Source organism: Podarcis gaigeae, assembly GCF_964106915.1.
Source record: "Podarcis gaigeae genome assembly, chromosome: 8".
NCBI classification, from domain to species: Eukaryota; Metazoa; Chordata; class Lepidosauria; order Squamata; family Lacertidae; genus Podarcis; species Podarcis gaigeae.
In genome coordinates, this window is record NC_139684.1 from 43,023,589 (window position 1) to 43,050,272 (window position 26,684).

General features: G+C 42.3%; 1 protein-coding gene across 12 annotated transcripts in view; it reads right to left on the reverse strand.

Annotated features, from left to right (window-relative positions):
* Positions 1 to 26,684, reverse strand: part of ZFHX3 (zinc finger homeobox 3) — a 402,702-nt gene that overhangs the window by 223,631 nt on the left and 152,387 nt on the right. For 5 of the 12 annotated variants that reach the window (XM_083752185.1, XM_083752179.1, XM_083752176.1 and 2 more), the window contains exons 1-3: positions 21,823 to 21,934; positions 19,346 to 19,457; positions 11,925 to 11,995 (exon numbers count right to left, since the gene is read on the reverse strand). The gene's annotated coding sequence lies outside the window, so the exon portion shown is untranslated. Of the gene's footprint in view, positions 1 to 11,924; positions 11,996 to 19,345; positions 19,458 to 21,822; positions 21,935 to 26,684 lie in introns of those variants that run through there. The other 7 variants (XM_083752187.1, XM_083752186.1, XM_083752181.1 and 4 more) reach the window with 3 other exon arrangements.

The following is a 26,684-nucleotide window of genomic DNA, read 5'->3' on the forward strand; positions in this document are numbered from 1 at the left end:
TTGTGATATTCAAGTTTGTGTGAATAATACCAGGAAAAGATACTATTCTAAAAATCAATATGCTGAAAGTGCTGTTTTAGGGCTGCTGTAGTTGTTTGTTGTTTTTCTGAGTTATTCCTATTGACCTGAGTTCAAAAACAAGGTATTGATTTATAAAGTACCTTCAGTAAATAAATGCACATTCTTTCAGCTAACCCTAGTAACTAGTCACATACTGAACAGGGCTTCAGCTCAGCTTACTGGTTGTGTTCAGAGTTCACTCTAAAAGCCACCAGACTCTGGGAAATAAAGGATAACCAAGAGAGAGTATCATTACTTGTGAAGTAATAGTTTTGGGGCACCAGTATTTTTGGTCTATAAGAGGCGTGTGGGGGATTGTAAAACACCATTAGTAACAGATAGTGACTGATATTGGCCATAGGTAATATAATGATGCCTTCAGACAACTAAACAGCCTGTATTTATTTCTCAGTTTAGCTGCTGGTCACTAGAAAGTATGGAACCCCCCACCCCACCCCGTCTAGGCATCTTCTTTCTCTTTGGTACCACACCATTTCTTCAAGTCTTCAGGTCAAATTCCTGTTAAGCCTAATGCTTCAGGACTGCAGCAGCCATGCTATTTATCAGTCATGGATTATATAGTCCACATCAGGCCTACAAGATGTCAAGCCTTCTCTCAGTCATTCTTCTGTGACCTAGGAGTAAAATAGGTGATAGTACTTCATATGGGAACATGAATGGCTCTTCTGGTAACATATTCTGCCCCCTACCTCATCTTTTGTACAATTTTATATTATTGCACATTAATGTTTGGTGTCCATTTGTGGATTATGATTAGATGCACTCACACTGACCAGCAGGGTGTGCTCTCAGAGCAAAGCCAGCTATTCCTTGGCTCCAGATTAAATGAAGCAGACCCTCTGAAATTTCAGTGCCCTCCAAAGGGTAGGTGGAACGCTTTCAAATTCCCTCCTACAATAGCTCACTAAATGGCAATAATATATAACAAGTAATTCCAACAAATTTATTTATTTACAGTATGAACAGGCTGCCCTAAAACAAGGTCTCACAACAAGAAATAATACCATTTAAAATTCAGTAACAATGGGGAAAAACAGCAAAATTTTTGAAGTGTTTCCCCCCTCAAAGGTAAATTATTTGTCAGAGACTACAGACTTGTTTAGATGGTGTGCCTCATTATATGTAGTATACTGCCCTCCCTAATCCCCAATGAGAAAATCTGAATTAATAAAATGCTACTCAGCTGAGTGGCTCAGCTTATTTCCACATATTTCCAAATCAAGATGTTTCAAAATCCAGTAACTGATATAGAGAAAGCTTCAAATATCCCCTAAAATGAATCTTATCTTTATTTTATCCACATCAATTACTTTTTTGAAATCCATTTGCATTTGAACAATGTTCCAGAGTGCTTGGTGCTACTGCGGTGTCCAACCAGACATTTGTTGATTTGGTGAGGTATACAAATAACAATAATTAAATAAATATATATGAACATTGGCTTGACAAGTTGTCTCAAATCTCCATTTCCAACTAGCTTTCAGATGCTCTTTCTTCTGCTTTAAAAGTTTCAGTTTTGCATTATTATTAAGTAATTAATCACTTTAAACAGTGAGGTCCCAAGCAATATTAAAACAACCATAACCTAAAGATAATCACACACTAAAACATTTTTAACTCCCCTGCACACCACTGTACAAAATGAAGGAAGGAGCTATGAGGAAGCCTTCCCCAGGCTAATCTCCACTTCCAACACTACCAGGTTTCTTGTTGCTTTCTTTTTGGCTCCCTCTCTAAATCCCCAGCAGATGCAAATATCCACTCTCACTGCATATTGTGCTGCTTCATAAATCCAAGCCTTCACAAGCAGTTGCCACTAGCCTTTTTGTTCAGTCAGGGAATTGTGCTTGTTCCAGCTCTGTGCTGAGCAGGACCTGACTTGCCAGCTACGCTGGATGTGTCTATCAGGGTATTAGGGCAACCACTGTGCACCTATAGCAAGAAGGTGCTCTGCCAGATTCCACACACACCCTTGTTTAGATTGGGTGAATCTAATCAGATAAGCCATCCAAGAACAGAACTATCACACTTGTGTTCAAATGCCACATCCTACTTTGTGGTGTTCCAGGAACAGTTTGTCAGGGCACCTGGCCTCCTCATGCTGGGACTACATCAAATGTCCCTATATTATGCACTATCTCCCTCAAGCCCTCATGTGCACTGATGCTGGGGAAGGAAGAAAATAATGAAATGAGACTTTGCTTCGGTTTCATAGGTAATACTGTAGCCATCCACCTCTCTCCCCTGAGGTGTAAGTGGGTCCAGCAGCCCTTGGCTAGATGAGTCCTATCGATCTAAGAGGCTCTGTGTCATTTCCAGGGGATTTGCTAAAGAAGCTACTTATGTCCCTTTTTCATTTTCACCAACTCATTACCAGCTGCTTCTGCCTTGTGTATTTCAGCAACACCTGCAGGAATGAAGCCCGCTCCCAGTCCTTTTTATCCAATTTTGATTCAGATACCCTTAATTAAAAGCAAGACAACAGTTCGCTTGACAATTGGCAGGGAAAGCTGGAGTCAGCTCACACTGGCATATGAGACTGGGGAAGAGGAGTCTTTCTTTCTTTCTTTCTTTCTTTCTTTCTTTCTTTCTTTCTTTCTTTCTTTCTTTCCCCTGCTCCCAGGTTCCCAGTTCCAGATTAAGCAACTGATCCCTGGCTTAACTTTTAAATTAAGACTATTGTAAATTTTGGAACTTGAGAAGCGAGAGGACCCCCATGAACCTTGCAAATATCAAGTGCCTCTTGATATTGGTTACTTTCCAAAGGTAGCTGCTAGGTTACAATGTGCTATGGGAATGAAAAGGGCCCACTATGTCCACCCTGTAGGATTTCAGTCAATACACATAATATTATCAGACTTTGACAGGATTAAAGATTGCTTCTTTTTCAGCCTGAAAATACAGCAGTTTCAGCCAGGCACAGAAGATGCCACCTTGTCTTCCTTAAGGAAGACAGGAAACCTAAGTACTGGATGGAAGACTGAAAAGCCCTTTTCAGTGGCTTCCCTGGCAGTGAGCATACCTTTCCATCAAGTACTTTCCAAATGGCTAGTTTTAAACAGTTTACAAGAGCTGCTCAGATGGATGTTATTGGCATCTTTTCTTTTACTGGTAACTTTTCTTGATGCAGCAAAGATTTCACCTGGATTTCTAGCTGCTTTACCTTGTCTAAAAGGTAGAAATGAAATGCCATTTTGTACAGTTTACAGGTCAAAACTACTAACAGAGAAGAATTGTCAAGATTTTCCACATTTCTAGGAAGTTCCCGAGAAAAGACAGGTTCTCTCTTTACACACATGCAACATAGCTGAACACAGCTGAGGAAATATGGGTGGCTCTGACAAGAAAAAAGTGTGTGATTCAGTTTAAGCAACACTTCAAAATACGTATAAATACTGAATTAATACACTGCTGGTGAGGTTTGATCTAAGACTGCAATTTGCATTGGACAGCCTGCCTGTGTGTAATGCCTTCATAAGAGTTTTATCTGAGAGAAGGGCACAAAAGCACCTTATCACCACTCCAAATGCAGGCTTTTGCCCTTCCTTGCTTGCTTGGTGTTTGTAGAGACATTTGAAGAAGTCTTAAAGTTCTGTTGGTTATAATGTGCTTTCCATTAATTAATTTTAATGAAAGATTATTCAATACCATTTTCATTTATTTATCATCTTCATTTATACTCCACAGAAATAGGTTCATTCGGGGTGTAAAGAGACTTATGTTTATTAACAGAGGCATGGCAGGCAGAAATTCAACAAATGAAGCATAGTGATGCACGGTAGAGGAATACACACTTCACCTTTAGAATGTCTGACTAACATGCAACTATAGCGTCCTTGTCAGGAGGAGAGGTGACCATCCCAAAGGCTTTTGCAAGTTAAATTTTAAACTCATAATATACAACTACAAATCCAAGTAGTCACATACACACCCACATCAAATTCCTGCAAGCAGCTGAATATATTTATTTACTCATATATTTAAATGTTTCCATTCTGCCCTTCAATCATATATTTGTAGGGCAAATTAAAATAGCTTGTAAATCACAATAAAACAGTAATAAAGTAACAAGTGACAACTGTAAAAGGTGGTATTAAAAATAACCAGACCAGAAATAAAAATATATCAAAGGTTAAAAACCTGTGAAAATAAGAATGCCTTTGCCTAGTGCATTAAAGCACAGATGTCAAGTTAGTCTGCATGAGGAGAGAATTTCACAAGCATAGTGCCACAACCCAAAAGGCCCTCTTGCCCATAGCCACCTTCCGCACTTGAGGCAAGTTTTAGCGTATGTAAAGCTGATAAAGAGGAAGGCGTAACATTGACGTCCATGTCCGAGGCCATATACGGTTCTGAAGCTAGTCCGACAAGAAGTTAGCAAAGCTATCTGGCACAATGTGTTTCTAACACTTGTTCCCAGTTAGTAGCTGACAGTAGCTGTGTTTTGAACTAACCGCAGTTTCCACACAGTCTTCAAAGGCACCCCATACTCACTGCAGTAGTCTTAACTGGAAATTACCAGAACATGGGTATCTGTAGCCAAGCTCTTTCTCTCCAGGATCACAGCTCATGTATCAGCCTTGGCTGGTAAAAGGCCCTCTTGTGCCACTTAGATCTCTAGCAACAGAGCTGGAGCAATCCCTAACTGCAAATCTAATCCTTTAGCGGGAGCGATCTGGAACCTAATTCAGGACAGGTTGGATATAATACCACTTCCATGGACAGTACCCACCACCAGTACTTCCATCTCATAAAGACTAAGTTTCCTGGTCCATTGCTGCCTTGAGGCAACGAGTCAGCATTTCTATTGCTTCATCTGAATCTGATATAAAGGAGAGCTAGAGCTGAAGGTCATCTCTAGTTATGACTGAGGGCTTGTCCACACCTCCACTTGTCTTGCTGCTTTCTCCCAGGAAAACCTGCTGTTTACTGATGAATCAGAACAAATGTCAATAGGTTTTTCTGTGGATTGACATTTGTTCTGATTCAGTGGTATACTGTGGGTTTTTCCAGGGAAAACAGCAGGACAAATGAAAAACCGCTTTTACCTGTGCCTAGAAAGCACAGGATAAGTGGAAAACATCTCAGACTCGGCAGCAAAACTGTGGAGATGCCTTGAGTGTCAAAACTGCAGATAATCTCACTCAAAAAATTCCTGTAGATGTTAAAACCTTCTGGGTTCTCATGGAATAGACGTCATGGAGTTAAGCAGAACTCACTCAGCACTATGAAACAGAGTGAGCCCTCCAGATAAGAGTAGAAACATTGAAGAACCATGCCCCAACTCCCAAACCAGAAACCCTATCTGGAAGGATACTTAGCTGAATCCACAGAGAGCCTGGAGCAGGGGTGACCAAGCAGCCATGGGTGCCATGGCACTTGTAAATATCTTCATTGGTGCTCCCAGGCAGGAACCCTGTATTATGGGCTTTCATTTTTTAGCAAATAAGTCTCTAGCCCTCCTAGAGAGAGGAAAAAGTTATGAAGCACAATGTGCAGGTACTCTTCTAAGCAGTTCCTGTGAAATGAACTTGGCTAACTGCTTCAGTGATTTTAGTTTATGCATGAAGTCAGAGGTGTGATTCATAAATAAGTTGTTTAGACACCAGGTAACAGGAATCCCTGGGGTCCTAAAGAACTACTGCTTTCCCCTCCACTTTAGTACTTCTGTCTTTTCTACTCCTTGCATTCACCCATTTGCTGCTCTATTTGTTTTGATTTGCTGTTTGCCAGTCACATTATCTCCTCATACACCCCTAAAATTGAGGAGCTAGTAGATGACATTCAGCCTCAGGCTTCCCACTAACCTGGGCCAGTATGGTTCAACTACTACTATGGTGAGGTTTTAAATGTATTTTGTGTGTATTTTCCATGTATTTTTATTCTTTTTCATTCCTTAAAAACTCAGACTTGCCAACCAGCATTAAGTATGTATTTTTATTTGTGACTATATATGAAATATGGCTGGCTATAGTAATTCAAAATTATTCCTCAATTCATCTATCTTTTAATTTCCAGCTCTACAACAATACCCCAGCAAGAAACAAAGTTACAACCAGTGCCTGTAAAAGAAGATTTCCCACCAAAAATATTCAGATAACAAAAAATAAATAAATAGTTTTTTATGCATTTAAACCATTTAATGTTATCCTCTCTTTTCTTTTTCTCCTGTTTTAGAGTTGGCAGCCATTTTGTGTAACACTTCTGGCAGGAGCCATTTTCTTACTGGAGCTATTTTCTGAGTGGTGCCTTCTCAAAACTCCAAATGTGCCCCTAGACCCCAAAATGTTGGTGATCATTGGCCTGAAGAATAAGTAGGGTCACATTCCCCTGTCCTTCTCCCGTTACAGGCTATCTGTCCAAGCAACAAGATAGTTTCTGTGCCAAAATGAAGCCTGAAACAATACCAAAATTTAGCACTAAATGGGGGGCCATTTCCAAAAAAAGAGAATGACAATTTCAGGAGGTAGAGTGTCAAACCAGTTTGTGGGAGGGAGCTGCTTATTTTACTAGTAGCAACAGCAATCTCTGCAGTGATGAGTCTTTTTTCCCTTCTAAGTGACACTGCCTGCCACCACAGGTTTTTAATGAAAGTGGCTGCAGCTAGAGCTCTTGGTCCAGCCACTATCATGTTTTCCCACTCTCTACATATTAGCCATTTGAAACCCTGGTTTGGCTCTGAGTGGGAGAAAGTGAAGAAGAAGCTTGCCTCTGCTGCTCCCCCTGTGGGCACAACATTTGAAAGCAAAAAATAGCCATCACCATGGGCACCACTGCCACCAGGATAAGCAGCTCCCAACCACTTAAATGGCAAACTGATTAATGCTCCCCTCAGGTTCCCACTTGTAAAAAGGTAAAGGATCCCTGGGTGGTTATATCCAGTCAAAGGCAACTATGGCGTGTGATGCTCATCTTGGTTTCAGGCTGAGGGAGCTGGCGCTTGTCCACAGACAGCTTCCTGAGTCATGCAGCCAGCATGACTGAACCACTACTGGCACACGGAGGACCGTGACAGGTGCCAGAGCACACAGAAACGCCATTTCCCTTCCCGCTGCAGCAGTACCTATTTAACTACTTGCACTGGTATGCTTTCGAACTGCTAGGTTGGCAGGAGCCAAGACAGAGCAATGGGAGCTCACCCCATCACACAGATTCAAACTGCTAACCTTCCAATCAGCAAGCCCAAGAGGCTCGGTGGTTTAGACCACAGTGCCACCCGTGTCCCTGGATCCAAAAGACACTATGGTGGCAAAGTACTATTATTTGCTGCCATTATCATTACTGAGAGTGAACTCAATAATGAGCTTTTTCTGAGTTTAGTTGGATCCACATCTAGATGTCTGCCACTTGTGTTTTTGCAATTTCCCCGTCTGCTTTATTGCCTCTAGCTTTGAGAACAGGCTACTCAAACAGGTCCACCACCCTAGTAGAGGGCAATGGCTGAAGAAGTCATCAAGCATCTCATACTGGGGAATCTAATATGACAGTTGACCATCACAGTATGAAAACAAGTGTTCACTCACTTCCCAAAGGAAAGACTTCTACTGCTGGGTAAATACATCTGCAGATAGGAGGGGATTAGGGGAGTGACTGACAGCAAGCTATCCCACCACACCATGCTGCTCCAATGGCAGCAGAGGTGGTAGAAGCCAAAGCACTACCAGGTGGTGCCCCAGGCTGGCTGGTGCTGCCCTTCATTACACACTATTAGGAAACACTCAACATCCAACTATAAGCATGGGGGTCCAACTGGACAAGAAATCAGAGATCTGTGAGACATCGCTTTAAATTTCTTTAAGAACAAGCCATGGGGAGTGCCTAAAGCACTCTCCTCCCACACTTATGGCATTTTCCTGGTGTAAATGGCCACCTCAAGCTGCAACTTGTTTCATTACAGAAAAACATTTGAGCCTAGAAATTAATTTCCAAAGAACTTTGAGCATATTAGCAGTGATGAGAATTATAAGAAATAATTATTTAAATTTAAGATACGCCCAGAAATGAGACAACACACATAGTGAAATGCTCTGATACCTGAGCTGATATTGGTCTGGCAAAACTGAGCTATAAATAAAGTACAGTTTCATCATGTTGGCAGTTGTGCTCCCAAACTTCAAAGCTACTCGAGTCAGCCCAGCCATTTTCTGCATCTAACATGATCAGGTGGGTGACACCTCTATTGCCAAGTTCTTGGGCAGGAGCACAGGTTCCTAGAAGGGAAAAGCTGAAGCACAGGGTGGGATACTGTAATGTTAAGAGTGAACTGCACATTCACTTTCCTAAAGCCTTTGGGCTGCACTTGTGCAGACAGAATATTCCAGCAATTCAAATGATTTCTTCAGCACTATGAGCAGCACAAAAATGTTGCTTCCACAAGACTCTCATGAGGGTTTTATAAACTTAATTAATAGATGATAGATATTTGCAGCTTTAATTCCAGTTCAACTAAAGCCTTTTTTCTGGGAAATTCCAAGTCTCAGCCAACATCAATGAAGTTAGAGCTTTTCTGGGCAGCCTGAGGGCAGCCAGGTACTAGCAGGTGTCTGCTGCTTGAAAATCAATTAACACCGACCCTGCATTCTGGCCACTAAAACTGCTTTGCTGCTGCATGTGACTAAATGCTGTTTTAGATTCTGAAAATGGAAATATTCCCACAAACAGAATTTCTTCAAAAAATGATGTTGGTTGCGCCAAAGGGGAGGGAGGGGTAAGAGGGTTCCTGGATCACTATAGCATGGGTTTGCCAGGAAAAGAACTCCTGGTGCAAAGTCCACAGAACTTCTCAGGACAGAAATGTCATTTATCACCTATATTTAAAGTTGAATTTGCTGATATTTTATGGTATTCGATATTATTTCTATTAACATTTTATGCTGAAATTACAGAATGATTCGTGAGTACTGAATTTTTGATTGCTTTTACACTTGCTGGGACACTATTAAAGTTGATTTACGTTAATAGCACTGTAAGAAGATATTAACAATGAAATTTCCAAAAGCACTTAGCATCCCATAATTGGAGTTAAATGACAAAAAGAGAGAGGATAATAAAGCAAGGGGAGAGAAAAGAAGAGAGGGAGATTTTTGACAATATTCCCTCAGCTACCCTCTGTTTGCCATTACACCATACAAGCTTGTTCCATGAAAGAATAAAACTACCAGTCAAGAAAGGGAATCCTGCTTAGCTGACTGAGAAATGTGGTGCAAAGGTGAAGGACTCAACAATAAAGTAAAACTTAAGAGACAGAACTTTCTGATTGTTTCTTTTTCTGACAAGTAAACACTCCTTTCAGTGTTTACTGTTTATGGCAATCAGAGATTCTGGTGAAGGAGATACAGTGATATGTGTCAATAAAAATTCATATCGACAGAAGCCCAATTACAAGAAAAGGCCTTTGCCAAAATGAACTAGTCTGCATTGCAAAAAGTGTCAAACCAAAGATAGTCATGATTGCTTCTCTGGTTTTATTCCTATGAGGTGATCTGCACATCACATAACACTGGAAACTTGGGTGGGAGTCATCCCAATCTCTGCACCAAGTACAAGAACCGCTACATGCTAGCAGAGGCAGGGGGCATGATTACTGACCCTTTGACCCTAAAGGAAGGAGCAGTGAAGGGTCCCCATGCAAACCCGGCACAGTTGGTCTTCTAGGTGAGGGTCAATCCTTCTCTGCAGTCATAATTGTTCCTTGTTCAGACTTTCATGCAAGGAAAACCTATCATATTTCCCCTCATCTTTAATTGTGGTATTACTGCCCATTAGGGGTGCATGGGGTGTTAGGGGAGGGATAGCGCATCTGGTGAGGGACACATCATGCTCCTTCCGGGGAAGTCTGTCCACCTTTGGTCTCCACTCCTGCACTCTTACCTGTGGCTACTGAAGCTGTCAACATGCAACAGTGGCCACACTCCAGGAACAGTTTTGACTGGCTGGCTAAACCAGGTGAGGGTAACTGATGGGTCTCAAACCCTTGATGAGTTAGGGACTTCTGCTGCATGAGAATACAGACTGGTAGATTGAGACCAATAGTGGGTCCAATGGTCAAGGAAGCAGTTTCTGCACATGATGGAGAGGGAAGTGTGGGGCAAATGGGGCTTGTCAACCTGGGAAGGTAGCCCATTTAGGAGAACGAAAACCCTGATCCTAAACCTTCACTGCCCTGGGGGGGGATGTTTGGGAGAAGAAAAGGCTAAGGATTAAACCCTAAGAGTGAAGCCACTAAGATGGCTGGAGGGTGCCTTGTACACCTCCCTCTGACAACTCCTGTAGTGAAGCTGGTGCCAAACATATTGCTCTGCTTTCCATTGGACCACATCAATAAGGCCGAGAAGGGGGTGTGTTGTCATCAAGGCAGCCCAGGACCTTCATACTTCTGCCCCAGGGAGGTCACTTTGGTTTGACTTCACCCCCGAAGGTGCACTCCATTGTCTCTTGAGACAGACGGGTGCCAACAACTGCCCATTAGCTAAGTTCAAGGCGTTTAGAGAAGTTTCTAATGTTTTATGTTTTATCGTGCTTTTATTATTCCACTGGGAGTTGCCCAGAGTGGCTGGGAAAACCCAGTCAGATGGGCAGGGTATAAATAATAAAATTGATTGAGTGAGTGAGTGAGTGAGTGAGTGCTGGTTTTGGTGTATAAAGCCCTAAGCAGCTTGATACCAGGATAACTGAGAGATCGTCTTATATACCCAGCTGATCATGTGCTCTGCCAGTGAGGGCCTTTTGTAGATACCATCTTATCGGGAGGTCTCTTCCACATAATGTAGTGTTATGGCACCTCCCCTTTGAAATTCCCTCCCCTTGAATATTAGACAGGCACTGTCTCTGTAATCTTTTCAGCACCTACTGAGAATACCTTCCTCTTTCAACAAACCCTTTAAGCAGAAATCTTTCCTATTTGGCAACTGCAGTGTAATTGTTTTTAACATGTTGTTATCTTTTGTTGTTGTTGTTTGTAACCCTGGGAGGAACAGTGGAATAGAAATGTAATAAATAAATAAAATATTCATAAGCACCTTCTTTGGCAACCCTGCTTGGGAGGCCAAGAACTGGAATTAACACATGTCACAGGGCAGATGTGGTGGCAGCAGAATTAATAACTGGGTTTGAGCAGTTGTGATGAGCAGGGGCATCTCATCCCCCTGTGATATCAATGTCTCTGCTAGTTGGATTGTGTGAGCTTAGCAGAAGCCAGAGAGAAGTTTGCTTTTTAAAAACAAAACAAAAAAAAACAGCCTTTCTCCTACTGGTGACAGCTGATGCTTTAGGGGTAGGCTATGTACAAACAGTAGATTTCACAGATGCAAGAGTATTGGAAAATTAGCACAGCCACAACTCAGCTTGGTGGGATACACACACTCAAGTTCTATGTCCCACCACTGCCTCTGGGAAAACCAGGTTTTCATTGATGAGGATGCCTATAATTATTGAGTTCTCCTGAACAGTTAAGTCCAGTCAAAGGCGACTATGGGGTTGCAGCGCTCATCTCACTTTCAGGCTGAGGGATCCGGCATTTGTCCACAGACAGCTTTCAGGGTCCTGTGGCAAGCATGACTTAACTGCTACTGGTGCAACGGAACATGGTGACAGAAACCAAAGTGCACTGAAACGCCATTTACCTTCCGGCCACAACAGTACCTCTTTATCTACTTGTACTGGCGTGCTTTCAAATTGCTAGGTTGGCAGGAGCTGGGACAGAGCAACAGGAGCTCACCCTGCTGTGGGGATTTGAACTGCCAACCTTCTGATCAGCAAGCCCAAAACAAGTGCGCTCCCTGTGGCATATAAGAATTGTCCCTAGGTAACCAGACAGACAGGTTTGAAAAGCAGAAGGAACTCACTTGTTTTTCCATGAACCTGTAGAAGGATGTGTGGCTGCCCAAGAGCATATTACACAGAGCTGGACCATTTACTAGAAGGGAAGGAAGAAGGGTTGTATCCAAGTTTAGTCATGCTCAAGCAGAACTATTGAAATTAATGGACATTACTAACATAGGCTCATTAATTTCAATGAGTCAACTCTAAATAGAACTTAGCTGGATACAAAGCATACTGTGCAGGTAAGGTAGTAGCAGATAGCTGTTTACATTGACCTTCTGCCCCCAGATTCTGGGCCATGGAAATGCTCTAGGCAGTGTGGGACAGACATGTTACCTCTGCTATCCATTTTGCACACTTTTGCCAGCTTCCTGGTTAGCATGTTAAGGCACATTTCGGCTGAAGAATGGGTGGGGGAGAAGCAGATGTGGCTTGGGACCCCAGAATGGTTCTCCTATTACTGGAAGCCGCTACTGCAAACTGACTGTCGTCCCCCCACAAACCTCCCTGTCCCCTGTTCCTGATTTTCTTTCCAGGAATTTACAAACATTTTCCACAGATCAATATTGGTATTGATTATTCATTGTGAGTGAATCATGTGTCTTTGGTGATCCAGCCTGGCAGAGTAAGCAGCTAAAGGCTGCTGCAGTAAAAAAGAAAGAAGGAAAGAAAGAACAACAACATACATACATACATACATACATACATACAAACAAACAAAAAAAAAAAAACCAACAACCCAGAAGGCAAGAGGGAGCCAGCTCTTGCTGGGCTTGCTGCTGACAGCAATGCACTGACAGAAGGGGAGGAAGAAAGGAAGGAAAATGCAAAGGCAAGTAAAAGCATGGAGAGGAGGGGGCAGCAGAAAGAAAGATGACAAAGTCTCAACTGGCAAGTGTGTTCCTTCCAGGGCACCTTGGGAGACATGCAGTCCAGCCATCGCCATTCCATGCACAGATGCAGTGGACCTTTTGATCAGGGAATAAGAAGTGACTCATGTTTCTGGTATCTGCTACATAACAACATTGGGGGAATTCCTTGGCTCACTGACAGCAAAGGAGGAAAGCCAAATCAATGAGGTAACAGTAGATTGCTTTCTACTGCCTTCCTAGGAATACACAGTCATCCTGGGTGTCTTTAGCATCTCACCGCTTCTGAACATTTAAATGGATCAACATCATTTACAAAGTGAGTAAATACAAAGCCTTTCATAATTTGCTTGCCAGCTAATGCAAAACTGTATTTTTTAGACTTGGAGAAAATCAGATTGTTGTGGCATTTGGTGTACATATACATGTGGAGAACAGCCAAGGGGGGTGGGGAGCAGCTAATTGCTGGTTATGTTTTAAAAGGGATTATGAAAAAAGACAGAGAAACGATCACAGGAAAACAGTCTGGATCACAGCCAAAATCAAAGATGAGCAAGGCTGGAGTGCCTGAGACGGCACCAGCTGTTTCTGACAGCTCTTGGATGGGGTTTCTTGGTATTTCCTATGGATGGCAAATCCCCTGGAACCAAGGAGATTTCTAGAAAGGAGCATGGTGTCAAGAACTGGAGCTGGGAGAAGATGGCTAAGTAATGATTAACTGGAGGTTGCCGAAAACCCTTTTTGGAGCCTCAAGCAAATTCAGAGAGCAAGAGAGCACAAAAGATAAGAGTCTTTAAAATTAACCATTCAACAACAGAAGTAGACATTTTTCCATCTCCTGAAGACACCATGACTTTTCAATACAGGAAGGCTGGATTAGTTAACTTCACTTTTGATAAGGAATCTAGGAAGCCTAGACATGCTTTCTGTACCAGCTGGACTGAAATGTATAAATTCTTCCTGGAATCAAAAGGGGGGGAAATACTCCAAATGCCTCCCCAAGCACGGAGCTGCAATACTCTTGTTCTGCATACACACAGAAAAAATAAGCTTTCTGATGGAATGTGAACTGGCTATCTTCATTCCAGTCTCTGTTCAACATGGCCATTTCAGAGCAGGACAAAGTAAGTCTCTTCTTCAAGGTCTTAGTCTCTCTTCATCATGGCTGTATTTTATCCCATCAAACTCTGTGGTGGCTCAGAAGAAGAAACAGTGTTGTCTATGCAAGCAGGAATCTTTGGGGGCATGGGTGAGAGTTAAGGCGGCGGCAGCATCAACTAATACAATAGACCTTTGAACATTTCATTCTTGAACCATCTTCCAAAAGCTGTATATGTGGCATTGTGTATGAAAAGAAAGAGAGCACAAGATAAGCAAAAAGCAGGCAAGTAAAATGCTTGGGCATTTCCGTAGTCATTATCAGCATAACTAGTCTGGTTGTAAGCTCCATGCTGTGGAGTGCCTGCACAGACCTGATTGGCATGTTAAACCGAGAGTGCTTCAGTAGCATACTAACCAAGTTATGATAAACCCAGGCAATCAGCAAGTGGTAATCTTCCCTGCTCTAATGTGTCAGAGGCAGACTCACAGCTACCGGTACTTTGTTCCTTTGTTAGCCTCTTCTGCATTGAGATTTTTGCTTTCCTGATTTTTAAAAAAGACTGGAAGAGAAGGTTGTACAGTGGTACCTCGGGTTACAAACACTTTGGGTTACAAACTCTGTAAACCTGGAAGTAGTTAGCTTGGGTTACGAACTTTGCCCCAGTATGAGAACGGAAATCGCGCGGCGATGGCGCGGCGGCAGCAGGAGGCCCCCATTAGCAAAAGTGCACCTCATGTTAAGAACAGTTTCAGGTTAAGAACGGACCTCCAGAACAAATTAAGTTTGTAACCTGAGGTACCACTGTACTTCCAATAGCTATAATGAAAACAAACAAGCTCTCAGAACAGGTGGAGCAGACAAAGCATGGCAACAATATCCAACCTTTGCAGTGTTGGAAGTCAAGCCAAAGTTTGTTCATTTGTTTTATGTCCCACCTTCCCCCTAGTACAGGACCCAAGGTGGTTCACAACATGAATTTGAACAAATACAACGAAAACCATACTAATCAATATATATATATATATATATATATATATGCAGGTTTTGGTGTCCTCGGGTGTCTTCCCGTGTAAAAGTACTTTTACACGGGAAGACACCCGAGGACACCAAAACCTGCATTCCTGTACCCGTGAAAATCTACGAAAGCAAATATATATATATATATATATATGGGTTTTGGTGTCCTCGGGTGTCTTCCCGTGTAAAAGTTGGGGTGTCTAGGCGACGTTTCGACGAGGTCTCACTCGTCATCTTCAGGCTGGTGCTTTCGGCTTCTTGTTACTGGAACAGAGCGGGATCTCAATGTTTGAGTTCCTATAAATACTGTAGAGGGGGTGTGGTGTCTAGCCTCCAATGTTCTGGGCAGAGAGGAAGTTCCCAGGCTAGTGTGCCTTTTCTTCTTTTGTTCCTTAATTACTTGAGAGATACCTTGAGTGATTTCTTGAGTGATATCCTGAGTACCACTTAGGTGGGTCATTAGGTGTGGATTAGTTGCTAAAGTCTTTGTGTCTTGACCTCTTGAACTTTGTGAAGAGTTTTCCTGAGAAGATGGCTGTATTGCACTTAGTTGTGCTTTGGCTTGGCTTCGTGTATAGGGGCGAGCTGTGGTTTTGTGGCTTGTGTCAGCCAGATCTGTGTAGGGATTGCAGGGGGGTGCAGCATCCGGAGGTGCCACCATGGATTGGCTACTGGATGGTGTCAGTAATTCATCTGTGGAGAGGGTCTGGGTTTGGGTCTGGTGTGGTTGATTGGTGTTGGCGTTCTGTGTGCTTCTGGATCTGGTGTCAGTTTTTGTGGGGAGGGCTAATTTCCAGATGTCTGGCAAGCGGGATGTGTCGTCACGCTTGTTCATGTTGTGAGGGTGTTTCTCTATCTCGATGGCTTCCATGATTATTCTCTTGTGGTGATGTTCCGTGTTAAAGAGCAATTTGGAATCTGCAAAATTAATTTCGTGTCCTGTTTCTTTCATGTGTTGGAAAAGAGAGGAAGTTTTTTTCTTCTTTTTTGACGGCATTCTTGTGTTCTGCGATACGTGCATTTATTCGTCTGTTTGTTTGTCCAATGTACGTGGCTGGGCAGACTTTGCAGGGTATTTCATAGATCCCTTGGTTTTCCAACTGGATTTTATCCTTGGGGTTTCTGAGGATATTGGCTATTTTTTGGTTGGTGCAAAAGGCTGTTTTGATATTGTGTTTATGGAGGATTTTGCTAATTTTATCTGTAGTGCCCTTGATATAAGGAAGGAGGGCCATGCCATTGTTTTCTTCTGTGTCTTGGTTTTTGGGGGGTGTTTCCTTTTGGATTAGCTTCGTAATCCTGTTTTGCTGGTATCCATTGGCAATTAACACATTTGAGAGATTCTGTAACTCAGTTGTCAAGTGGTCTTTGTCAGCCAGGCGTTTGGTTCTGGAGATGAGAGTCTTGGCTACGGAGTTTATTTGTGCAGGGTGGTGGTGTGATTGTGCATGTAAGTAGCGGTTGGTGTGTGTTTTTTTCTGGTAGATAGTGTGTCCTAGGGAGCCATCAGGTTTTTTGTAGATTAGGACGTCAAGGAAGATGACGAGTGAGACCTCGTCGAAACGTCGCCTAGACACCCCAACTTTTACACGGGAAGACACCCGAGGACACCAAAACCTGCATTCCTGTACCCGTGAAAATCTACGAAAGCAAATATATATATATATATATATATATATATTACAAAGTCAGTCTATTAAAACAGCAGTGAATCCAAACACTTAAAAACATTTTAAAATGTAACAGCAAAAAACAAATAAACAAAACCATACAACACTCTGCCACAACAGCCAGTTAGTAGAAAAAGTCCTCTCTAAACAGAAAAGTCTTTACCGGCCGGCAACAGGAAAGCAGAGAGGTGGCCAGCCTAATCTCCCATGGAAGTGAGTTCCACAGTTTAGGAGCAGCCATTCAAAAGGTCCTCTCTTGTATCCTCACCAAATGTGCCCATGAAGGTGGCGGGACCAAGAAAAACCTCAGAAAATCTCAAAGCTTAGGCAAGCTCATATAGGGAGAAACAGTCCTTCAGATAACATGGACCCAAGCTGTATAGCGGTTTGTAGGTCATAACCAGCACTTCTAATTGTGCCAGAAACAGACCATTAGCCAGTGAAGCTGTTGTAACAAGGAGATTTTGTTCTTCTTGTAACTGGCTTTAATCAGCAATGAAGTCATAGCATCTTGGACCCACTAAAGTTTCTGAACCCTTTCCAAAGGCAGCCCCACATACAGCACACTATAGTATAGATGTCATCTTCTCCCTTTTCTTGCGAGGAATCCTATTTGGAATAAGGAAATTTCCCTTAAAAATAGGGAAATGTTGACAACTATGCACTATAGTGATATATATAGTGTGTAACTAAAACAGATATCACTGTCCCCAGATCAGACATCTCCAGGAACAGACAGCCAACACACTAATTATAAATGTGCAAAAGTTAAGCACTTTTCTGTTCATTTCAATGCAAGAACTTATATCTCTCATTAAAGTCAATTAAACTTAGAAGTGCTTGACTTCAGCTGAATTGTAATGCCATTTTTTCACAGAATAAGATCAAACATATTTACTTATTTATTTGTTAAATTGGTATCCTGTATTTCCACCAATTGCTGCTTAAGGTGACCTGCATAGTCCATCATCGATGGCCAGAAGTCAGCTGGTATAGGAATATATGACTTGACAGAAACAGAGAATATGCACTGTTAGATAAATCTACTTTCCACAATTGGTCAACACAAAATTTATAAATGATCCCTCTAAAATGATTTCTTTATAGCATAGTTGTGAAAAGAATGACATTAAATATGCACCAAAGCCAAGACTGCATCTCATTTATCTCAACTGCAGTATGGACACTGGTATGGATTCACTGAGTGTTGTTGGATGTGCATTTATCACACCAAAAGCCACATCTTTTTATTTGCTTTTTCTTCTGTCTTTCATTACTTTGACGTATCACGCAGTTGAATTTGGTTTCATGAAAATCTGAATATTTATGACTGGATGAGACAATTATTTGCATTGGTTAGGAGAGTTGAAATGTTTGCCCATCTGGTTTTCAACATTCTTCTGCCATTAGTAATCACAGTTAATGATCTTCATTTTGAAATCTAAAAGGGCAATTGCATCCTGTTGATCCTGTTAGATCACGATGTGTTTGTAATTTGTCTGGGGGAACTAGTATGAGTTGGAGGAGCTATTCTAGCACACTACCACACATTTCTGTCAGGAAAATCAAATAGGATTATGTTGAATAACTGTTCATCTCCTCCCATTCCCATCCAAGTGTTTCTACCTGGTCCCCCCCACCCTGTTCCATACAAGAAAAAGAAGAAGAAGAAGAGTTTTGGATTTGATATCCCGCTTTATCACTACCCGAAGGAGTCTCAAAGCAGCTAACATTCTCCTTTCCCTTCCTCCTTCCTCCCCCACAACAAACACTCTGTAAGGTGAGTGGGGCTGAGAGACTACAGAGAAGTGTGACTAGCCCAAGGTCACCCAACAGCTGCATGTGGAGTGGAGACACGAACCCAGTTCCCCAGATTACGAGTCTGCCGCTCCTAACCACTACACCACACTGGCTCTCACCACACAAGGGACTAGATGAAACCTTGGAGAAATTCTGGAGTGCAGTGTCACTTATTTATGTAATCACATCAAGTGCTACATGTTTTTCATCTCACTCAGGCTATGCAGTACTGCTGCCTCCCCAGTTTGGTCATGATGGATATCAGATGCAAGATACTTGGAGTTGAACCCAGACAAGTTTGAAGTTGTGATGGTTGGCATAAATCTTGTGACTTGGAAGGGAATAGTCTTAAGAACGCTTGTGCTCCTACTCACCACATTCTAAAAACAAACATTATTTTCAAAAACTGTCAACTGTAATTTGTCCTATAATCATTTAAAAAAGAGGTTTGTTCCCTTCATCAACAATAGTTTGATTTCCTTTGTTTCAAACTAGCATCTTCTATGTACCATTTCCCACAATTTCTGAACTAATCTAATCTAAATGGGATTTTTGTGATCTGCTATTCAGCTTTGAAGCAATCCCATTTTTGCTCCATTCACCCTGCACACCCAACATAGATGGCTTTAAGCCCTTCTGTTTCACAGCCTTGAATGCTTCTGAAACTGAAACTGTATCTAGGAGTCCAGGATTCAACAGCTACCAGATGTTTGTTTCAGAAATTACTCTGTCTTCTAAGAAGGCTACACATTTTGCCTTTGCTTAGCACCATGAACATTCCAGAGGCCAAAGAAGCCTGTGCTTGAAAACCACATAGATGTTCCTCCTGTGCAAGTCAATACATTTATGAAGGTAGCAATCCAAAATAGAATTTTTAGAATGCTTAGGCAGCAGTCTTTTGCACACTTGTAAGGCCAAATGATCTCAGTGAGACTTACTTTCAAGTATATATGCACAGGATTACAGTTAGTGTACATAAATCTTACCTCAACAAGCCATTGAGACAAAGCTGTGGCAACAGCATGGCACTGCTCAGTTGAGGAGAGGAACTCTTCTTACCCCTTATTGAAGGTGGTGGAAGTTCTTCCCTTTCATCACCTGTACAAATAAAAAGGAGATCAGTGACATTATTCTGAATAATTGGCATTTGCCATGAATTAGCATTACCCTGATATCCCTTGGTGCTAGTGTCGGTCATCTTCCACCCTAAATACTCCTTGACCTTCACTTGGGTGGTTTTCTTTAGTCTTTCTGTTTTTCTTTATTTGGTTTTTCCAGCATCTGCCTAAGAGGCAGTGCTTTTTTTCTTCCTAAAAAAATGTTTAGGGGTACTCTCATTTTCCTACTCATATTGAAAAACTGCCCCTCAATGAGGCCAAACTTTGATTCACAAAATGTTTAGGGGTATGCGTACCCCTGCGTACCCCCAGAAAAAAGCACTGCTGAGAGGTATTAATATTAACAAAAATAGCTTCCAGATGGGTAGATGTAGCCTGTAGCTTTAGCAGGAAAATCAACAAAAAGTATTGTGGCACCTTAAAATCAGACATATTTTATTAGAGTATAATAATATAATTTGTTAGGTTTTTAAAGTTTATTTTTATTAGTTTTCAAGAATCACAATTTAATAATATATCCAACTAAAGGCAGGGCATAGAAAAACTAAGCATATTCAATAATAACACCCAATCTAAGATCATGATATTCATATTTCTCTAGATGGAGTAGGAAGAGATACCTAAGCCTGAAACCAAACTTGTTAGTTTTCAAGGTGTCACAAGATTCTTCATCAATTTTACAAAAACAGCTTTTCTTTTTCTGATTTTGAACACATAACTACTTAATTTGTAATCCTTTCCAGTAGTTTCTTTTTAAATCTCCCTTCCTTTCATATTATGTGCACTGCAGCAAAGTTATCCATGTATAGCAGGTATAATACATCTGGCTATATGGAAATTCAATATTTTTTTTTCTTCCAAAATTAAGCAGATCCTCCAAATGCAAATAACAGCTAGATTATCACAAGAGACAGAAGTGTGCATGCACTACAAACAGGTCAGGGTATGACATACGAAGTCCACAATGGGCCAAGGACAATATTTTAACATCAAAATGTTAAAGATGTTAACAGTGATTCAGGGGTTGAAGAAGACCCAAAGACTGTGTACTGGCATAGCAATTGGCAGTGGATTATTACTTCCAGTTGTCAGTTACTACAGTATTCCTCTGAATATCAGTTGCTGGGAATCACAGATGGGGAGACCGCTGATAACCTCAGGTTCTGCTTGCAGGCTTCCCACAGGTATCTGGTTGGCCAGTGTGAAGAAGGATGCTTGACTTGATAGCACTTTGGCCCAGGCTAGCAGGGTTCCTCCTATGTTCTTATGCCTTGGGGCTATAAAGCTGAAGAGAGGTGCACTCAAATGTCTGCCACCAGCCAGGAAACCAAGGACAGTTAGGGAGTTGCCTCACAAGAAGAACATCATGGCAAGGGGTAGATCAGCAAGATCCTATTTATCAACCAGTGACAGAGCAGCTGATCCGGTAACTGCTTTCACCTTCTAATTATTTAATATTTTTACAGTGATTAGAAAATTTTAAATGTTTTATAAGTATTATTTGCATTTCCCCCCTTGTATCTCATTATGATCCTGTTACTTTTCTCTGTGCTGGCTACCTATCACCTGCTTCATCAGCTTAAAGCTATCAATCCCTTATAGTTTTCCAAATAAAACCACAAGGGGTGTGTGCAGCCAGGGGTGCCAACTTGAATAAAATATGTAGGGGGGGGTAAGCCCTGCCCCACATAATCAATCGCCTGATGAGGTGCACCTACACTATTTGAATGGAAATGCCCATCACCTTTGAGGGGGAACCTGGCCCCTTCAAATATTTTATGGAGGAGGGGGACATCGGCTCCTAGGAGTTGGCTCCTATGTGTGCAGCTAATCCTGGATTTTTGATGCAGTTATCAAGGCAAGGCAACAAAAAAGTGGTATAGGAAAGAGACAGGAAGTAGCATGAAGACATGACTGAAAGACAAAGCTGAAGCAGGAAGGGACAGTAGCTTCACTAATAGGGAGCCTGCTTGACCGGGGAAATCAGGTCCTTTCCCATTTCCCTAAAAGTCAGTGGAATGGCATTCTTTTCATTAACCTGCATGGAGGAAGGGAAAATTGCCACCTTGAGGAAGGAGAGAATAAATCTCAATGCACCTCAGACCCCTGATAAAGACTAGTTTCTGGATCAGTCTCAGTCCTTCTAGTTATGAACCCACACCTTTCTGTCCCTTATCCTTTCCACTCAAAAGCTCCTCTGCTTTCAGTCTGTTAAACTTCCTCACCATGACGCTCTATTATATATGGATGGAACAAGTTCCCCCTCTTTATATGCCAAGTCACTTTTCACTCTTCCTTCGGCAAAGTCACACATTTTCTGCTCTCTTTGCTACTAGGCTACCCACCTCTGCCTCTTCTATCTCTTTCTCCCTCATCCAGCCACTTGTCCTTCTTCCCCATAAAATGGGGAAGGCAGCCAAGAAGAGGAGCTCTGGAATCTTCATGTTGCAAAAATGCTGGCAAAGAGCAACTGCTATGGAAGCTTCTGTTGCCAATATTCCAATCTGCTTCTTCAAGGTTGCAACATGTCTCCTTGTTAAGTCAATCTGCACCCACAGGGAGTGGATTTTCCATTCACTCCTTTGCTCCCTTGATCTCTCCATTCAGACACAAGATGATCCCACAAGAGGCCCATCTGCAGCCTTATAAAACAAAAAATGTAGGTTGCAGAATGAGCAAAAATCTCTCCTCCAGGCTCCACCCCACAGCAGTTATGAGGCTTTCAGACCCAGCTGTCCCTGATGAGTCGGAAGCTACCTTCCCATGTTATGATGAACACACAAGAGGAGAAACAGGACTGCACCCACTGTCTTCCTCAATTCCACCTCTTAAACATGCCCCTAATATCTGAAAGAGATGGTGCACATACAAACTGCATGTGTGATCAGGAACACTGACTTTGTCAAGGTTAATGACTGAACAGACATAACTACACGGTGCCAAATGCATGTAGGAGTGAAGCAAGGGCAGCAGCCACATTCTTGCCCCTCTTTCTATTAATGTTTATTGTAACATACAGGGCCGTCTTAAGCATATCTGGCGCCATGGTGCAAAGCTCTTTCCCGCCCCCCTGCCCCAGTTTCCCAGAGTTGTCCACCTTTTTTTAGGGAGGATGGCGCTGCCAGCAGGGCTGGAGGAGGTGGGCAGTGGCTGGAGGGCGGCTCCTCTGGTGGGGAAGAGGCGGAGGCTGGACACAGTGCCTCCCAGCTCAGCTGGCAGCTTCGTGCCGCGGTGGCCATGGCAGACGGAGGCTCCGGGTGCAGCACTGCTTCGGCACAGCATGGCAGAGGTGGGCGAGGGCAGCGAGCGTCCAGCCTCTGCTTCTTCCCTGGCGCCTTCCAGAACTTGGTGCCCTGGCGCCCTGCACCACTAGCCTCTATGAGTAAGACGCCCCTGGTAACATATTAATAGGGTTCTGGTTGTGACATAGCCTTTGGTACTCTGTGCAAAACTGACATTGTATCATCACCTGACCAATGTTTAATTACAAATTATTGTATCCCATCCCATCAGTTTCCCAAGAGAACCTGGGAAATTATAAGCCTATGATTTGAGTCCATGTTGGCTATCACTTACACCAAACATGCAGGTTCACCCTGTGATAGGCTGTAAGGAGAGCTGGGATGTTCTGATGCTAGAAACAGAGCCTCCTTCAAGCTGCTCCATATATTTATATGCTGTACAGCAGCTACAAAGACATCCTTGTATGCTTCTGATCCTTATACCACAAGCATACCAAAGTTATGAGCCTGGCCTATAAAATCACATGGTGGTTTTAAGAAATTAAATTATTTCTTTATGTTATATTGAAAGTTACCATAGCCCCAGAGAGGCTAGAAAATGTGTTTATTTACAACTGGAAGCTAAGAGAAGCTGGGACTTTCCAAAAAGCACCAAGGAAGATTGAACAAGTCTTCAACAAAAACATAAGCAATAGAAGCTGCAGAGAAGCACCTGGGCTCTGTGCCAGCAAAAGGCATCTGCAACATACAACTGATGTACTCTATGGTGGGCTAGTCCAATAAAATATGACCAACTTTTAAGAGTCAAACATTTCCTTGTTTTAGCTTTGCATGTTGCAGTAAGGCGTGTGGAAGAAAATCTTGAAAAACTGGCAATAGCCTAGCTATCCATGTCCATTTCCCTTGCTTCACATTATAAGGCTTGAAGTAATCTATTTTTTTGTGAATCCATTTTGCAATTTCAGCTCACATCTCTCCATAATGATAATTCCACCACCAGGCACAAGAATCCAGAACTACCTTTACACTGAATGCACAATTCACACAATACAGTTGTTGTTTTTGATTTTATTTTTTGCTGTTCTCAGAGGATGGGACAACTTAAACAGCAAACCCTGACCACATCCTTAAACCCAATCCAGTTGCTTCAGGATAACTCAGCTGTGTGCAGGCCCAAGATGAGAGTCATGGAAATATTTAGCCATCTTAAAATATTCTAAACATTTGTACTCCACCTTGCGAAACAGAATCTTCACAAGGCAGCTTACAACCAGATTTTAAAACACAGCACAACAGTAATCTAACTAGAACTAAATGCAACCTACACAATGAGAACCAAGACTGCAGCAGAGGGAAGCAAAGCCCTCAGCAGAGAAGACATGATGAATAGATAGATGCAGACCACAGAGTGTGTGGGTACCAGCAACATCCTATGAATGGCAAGAAAGGGAGGGGACAGCATGGCCACAGAAGAACCCCACTGGTACTCAACTCCTAGGATAACTCTTTGCAAACTGACAAGCAGTCAACCCCTCTTCATCCTTCCAGCTGTCCTGCATGTGAGACTGTCTAGGAGGCCACACTGAAAAGCCACGGCATCTGCTTTTGTCTTGCTGCATGCCCACATACTGAGGAGCCTGTTTGTGTCTAATCACAATTAGCACCATGCCCAATTCCATGCCCTGTGCTAATTCAAGAGGAAGAGCATGTCATTCCCTGCCAAGAATTACAGCTAATCGCCAAAGGCTCTGTGGTACGCCTGCTTTGCCTTTCATTAGGCTTTTGTTTCTAATGTCAAAGCTGGTGGTCTCCTTTTTGCTAGAAATCACCGTGGCATCACTGAAAAATGCCAGCACCATCTCAGATTGCCTAAGGACAAATGTAGTGCCTGTGAGTGATAGCAAATTTCCCCACCACCGCTTAACACACAACAACAACAACAACAACAACAACAACACACACACACACACACACACACACAATATGCTCAACAGTCAACTCAGGGGTCTGCCAAAATGTTCATATTACAGCCCTGCAGCCCAAATGTAATGTGAAACTGGCAGCTTCATTAAAGTCTCAGGAAAGTGCAACACAAGAATCAACTCTTTGCCCCTTTGAATTTGTTCGTACAGTATAGTTAAGAGCAAAAATTCAGACTAAATACTTCTGACAAAATAGAACACATTATAAATATACAAAAGGAGGGCAATGCAAATGAAACAGCCCATGCTCTTTGAATGACCCTTGAGGCCAGATACACACATACACCCCGCCAAGCAGTACAAAGACTGTTCCACTCATGAATTCTCAGTGCAAAAGAGTGGCCACTGGAGGGAGGGAGAGTCCTCCAACTACTCACATCTCCCATTAGGCCTAGGTATGGTAAGGAAGGACCTCCTCCACGTTGTTCTGTAATTGGAGCAATCCAACACTGAGAGACACATTTGTCTGCCATAATTCACTAGGTCAGCTAATCTACTTCTTAAAATACCGTAGCTTTTTGGATGCACATTATGAAATACAGAGCCTGTGGTCATAACTCGAATAATGGCGAATATTTCAGAATGAAGATTCTTAAAAGTGTGCAAAAAGACCATCATAGCACTGGCAAAGTGAGTGCCACAAGTGATAGGGTCCTTCTGAATTTGCTCTGCACTAAAGAAACCCAATCTTGCAATAACTCCAGGAAACGTTGTGGAAGAGCAAATTAGATTGCCAAGGACATCACCCAAGTGTTATAAAAAGCTAGGATAAATGTGTTTGTTTGTTCATTTATTTACATAATAGCAGTTTACTGCTAATTTTTTATGATGATGATAATTCATAATGTATTAGTAAATGTACAATCATACAACTGTTTGTTTGTTTATTTGTTTGTTTGTTTGTTTGTTTGTTTGTTTGTTTTAATAAGTGGCATCTGTACAACACTTAACTTGTTTCCTGCTCAACCTTGAAATCCTTTCAAAACAGTGACACCCCCTTTTGCGAAAGATACAAAAAGTTTGAAAAGTAGCAAGTTCATCTTGGCTAAAACTGCTCCCCCAACACACACTGCACAAAACCTGGGAATCTGGCTAACTTCTTCGCCTCCACCCCTTGCTCATTCTGTGATGTCTGAACTAAGTATGAAATAAGAATGCAGCAGATTCAAGCCAACTGCAAATCCGATAGGGGGAGGGTAGTGGTGATGAAGAATGCACCACAGCCCCTTGGGATAACATGGTGATTTTAAACTCCTGGCTTTTCTTCCATTTGGCTGTATCATTTATATTCCCTGACCCAGCAAAAGCAGTTGGTTCTGCAGTCTGATTAAAGGAACTGGGCATTTGATCTGTAATTGTTTTTCAATGGCTGTATCTTCTTCTGTGTTATTGCTTTACACGGCTTGCCTTTGTACAATATTGAAAATCAATAAAAGTACAAAAATGTATTTTTTCCCCTCCTCTTAAAAGTGAAACAATCTTGTTAAGATTCTGCTGCAGACACTTTGCAATGGTAGTAACCCCCTTTTTAAAATAGCACTTCAAGGAGCAAGCCTGGCAATCCCAGACAGTATGGAAACAGCCATGGCACAAATGCCCTTAGTCATGGCATTCAATCCAATCTGAGAACAGTCTTTGGACTGAAGCCTATCATGGCTCAGGGCTCAACCACACTTCCACTTGCCCCAGACCTAGAAAGCATGGGTCCGAAGGGTTTTCTACTTGACCTGCGCCTTCAAGGCATGGGTCCAATCAGTTTTGGTTGGCCCACTGCTTTCCCCAGGAAAGCCTGCTCTTTACCGCTGAATCGGTACAAGTGGAAGTGGAAGTGTGGCAGGACAAGTGGAAGTGTGCATAGGATACATCAACTAGCTAAATCCAAGGTAGGTATCTGAGAGGATCATCTCCCTCCTATGTTCATGGCATTCCCAAAGTCATTGCCAGCCACTTGCTGGAAAGCCAAAGTGTTTCAAGGTTTTACAG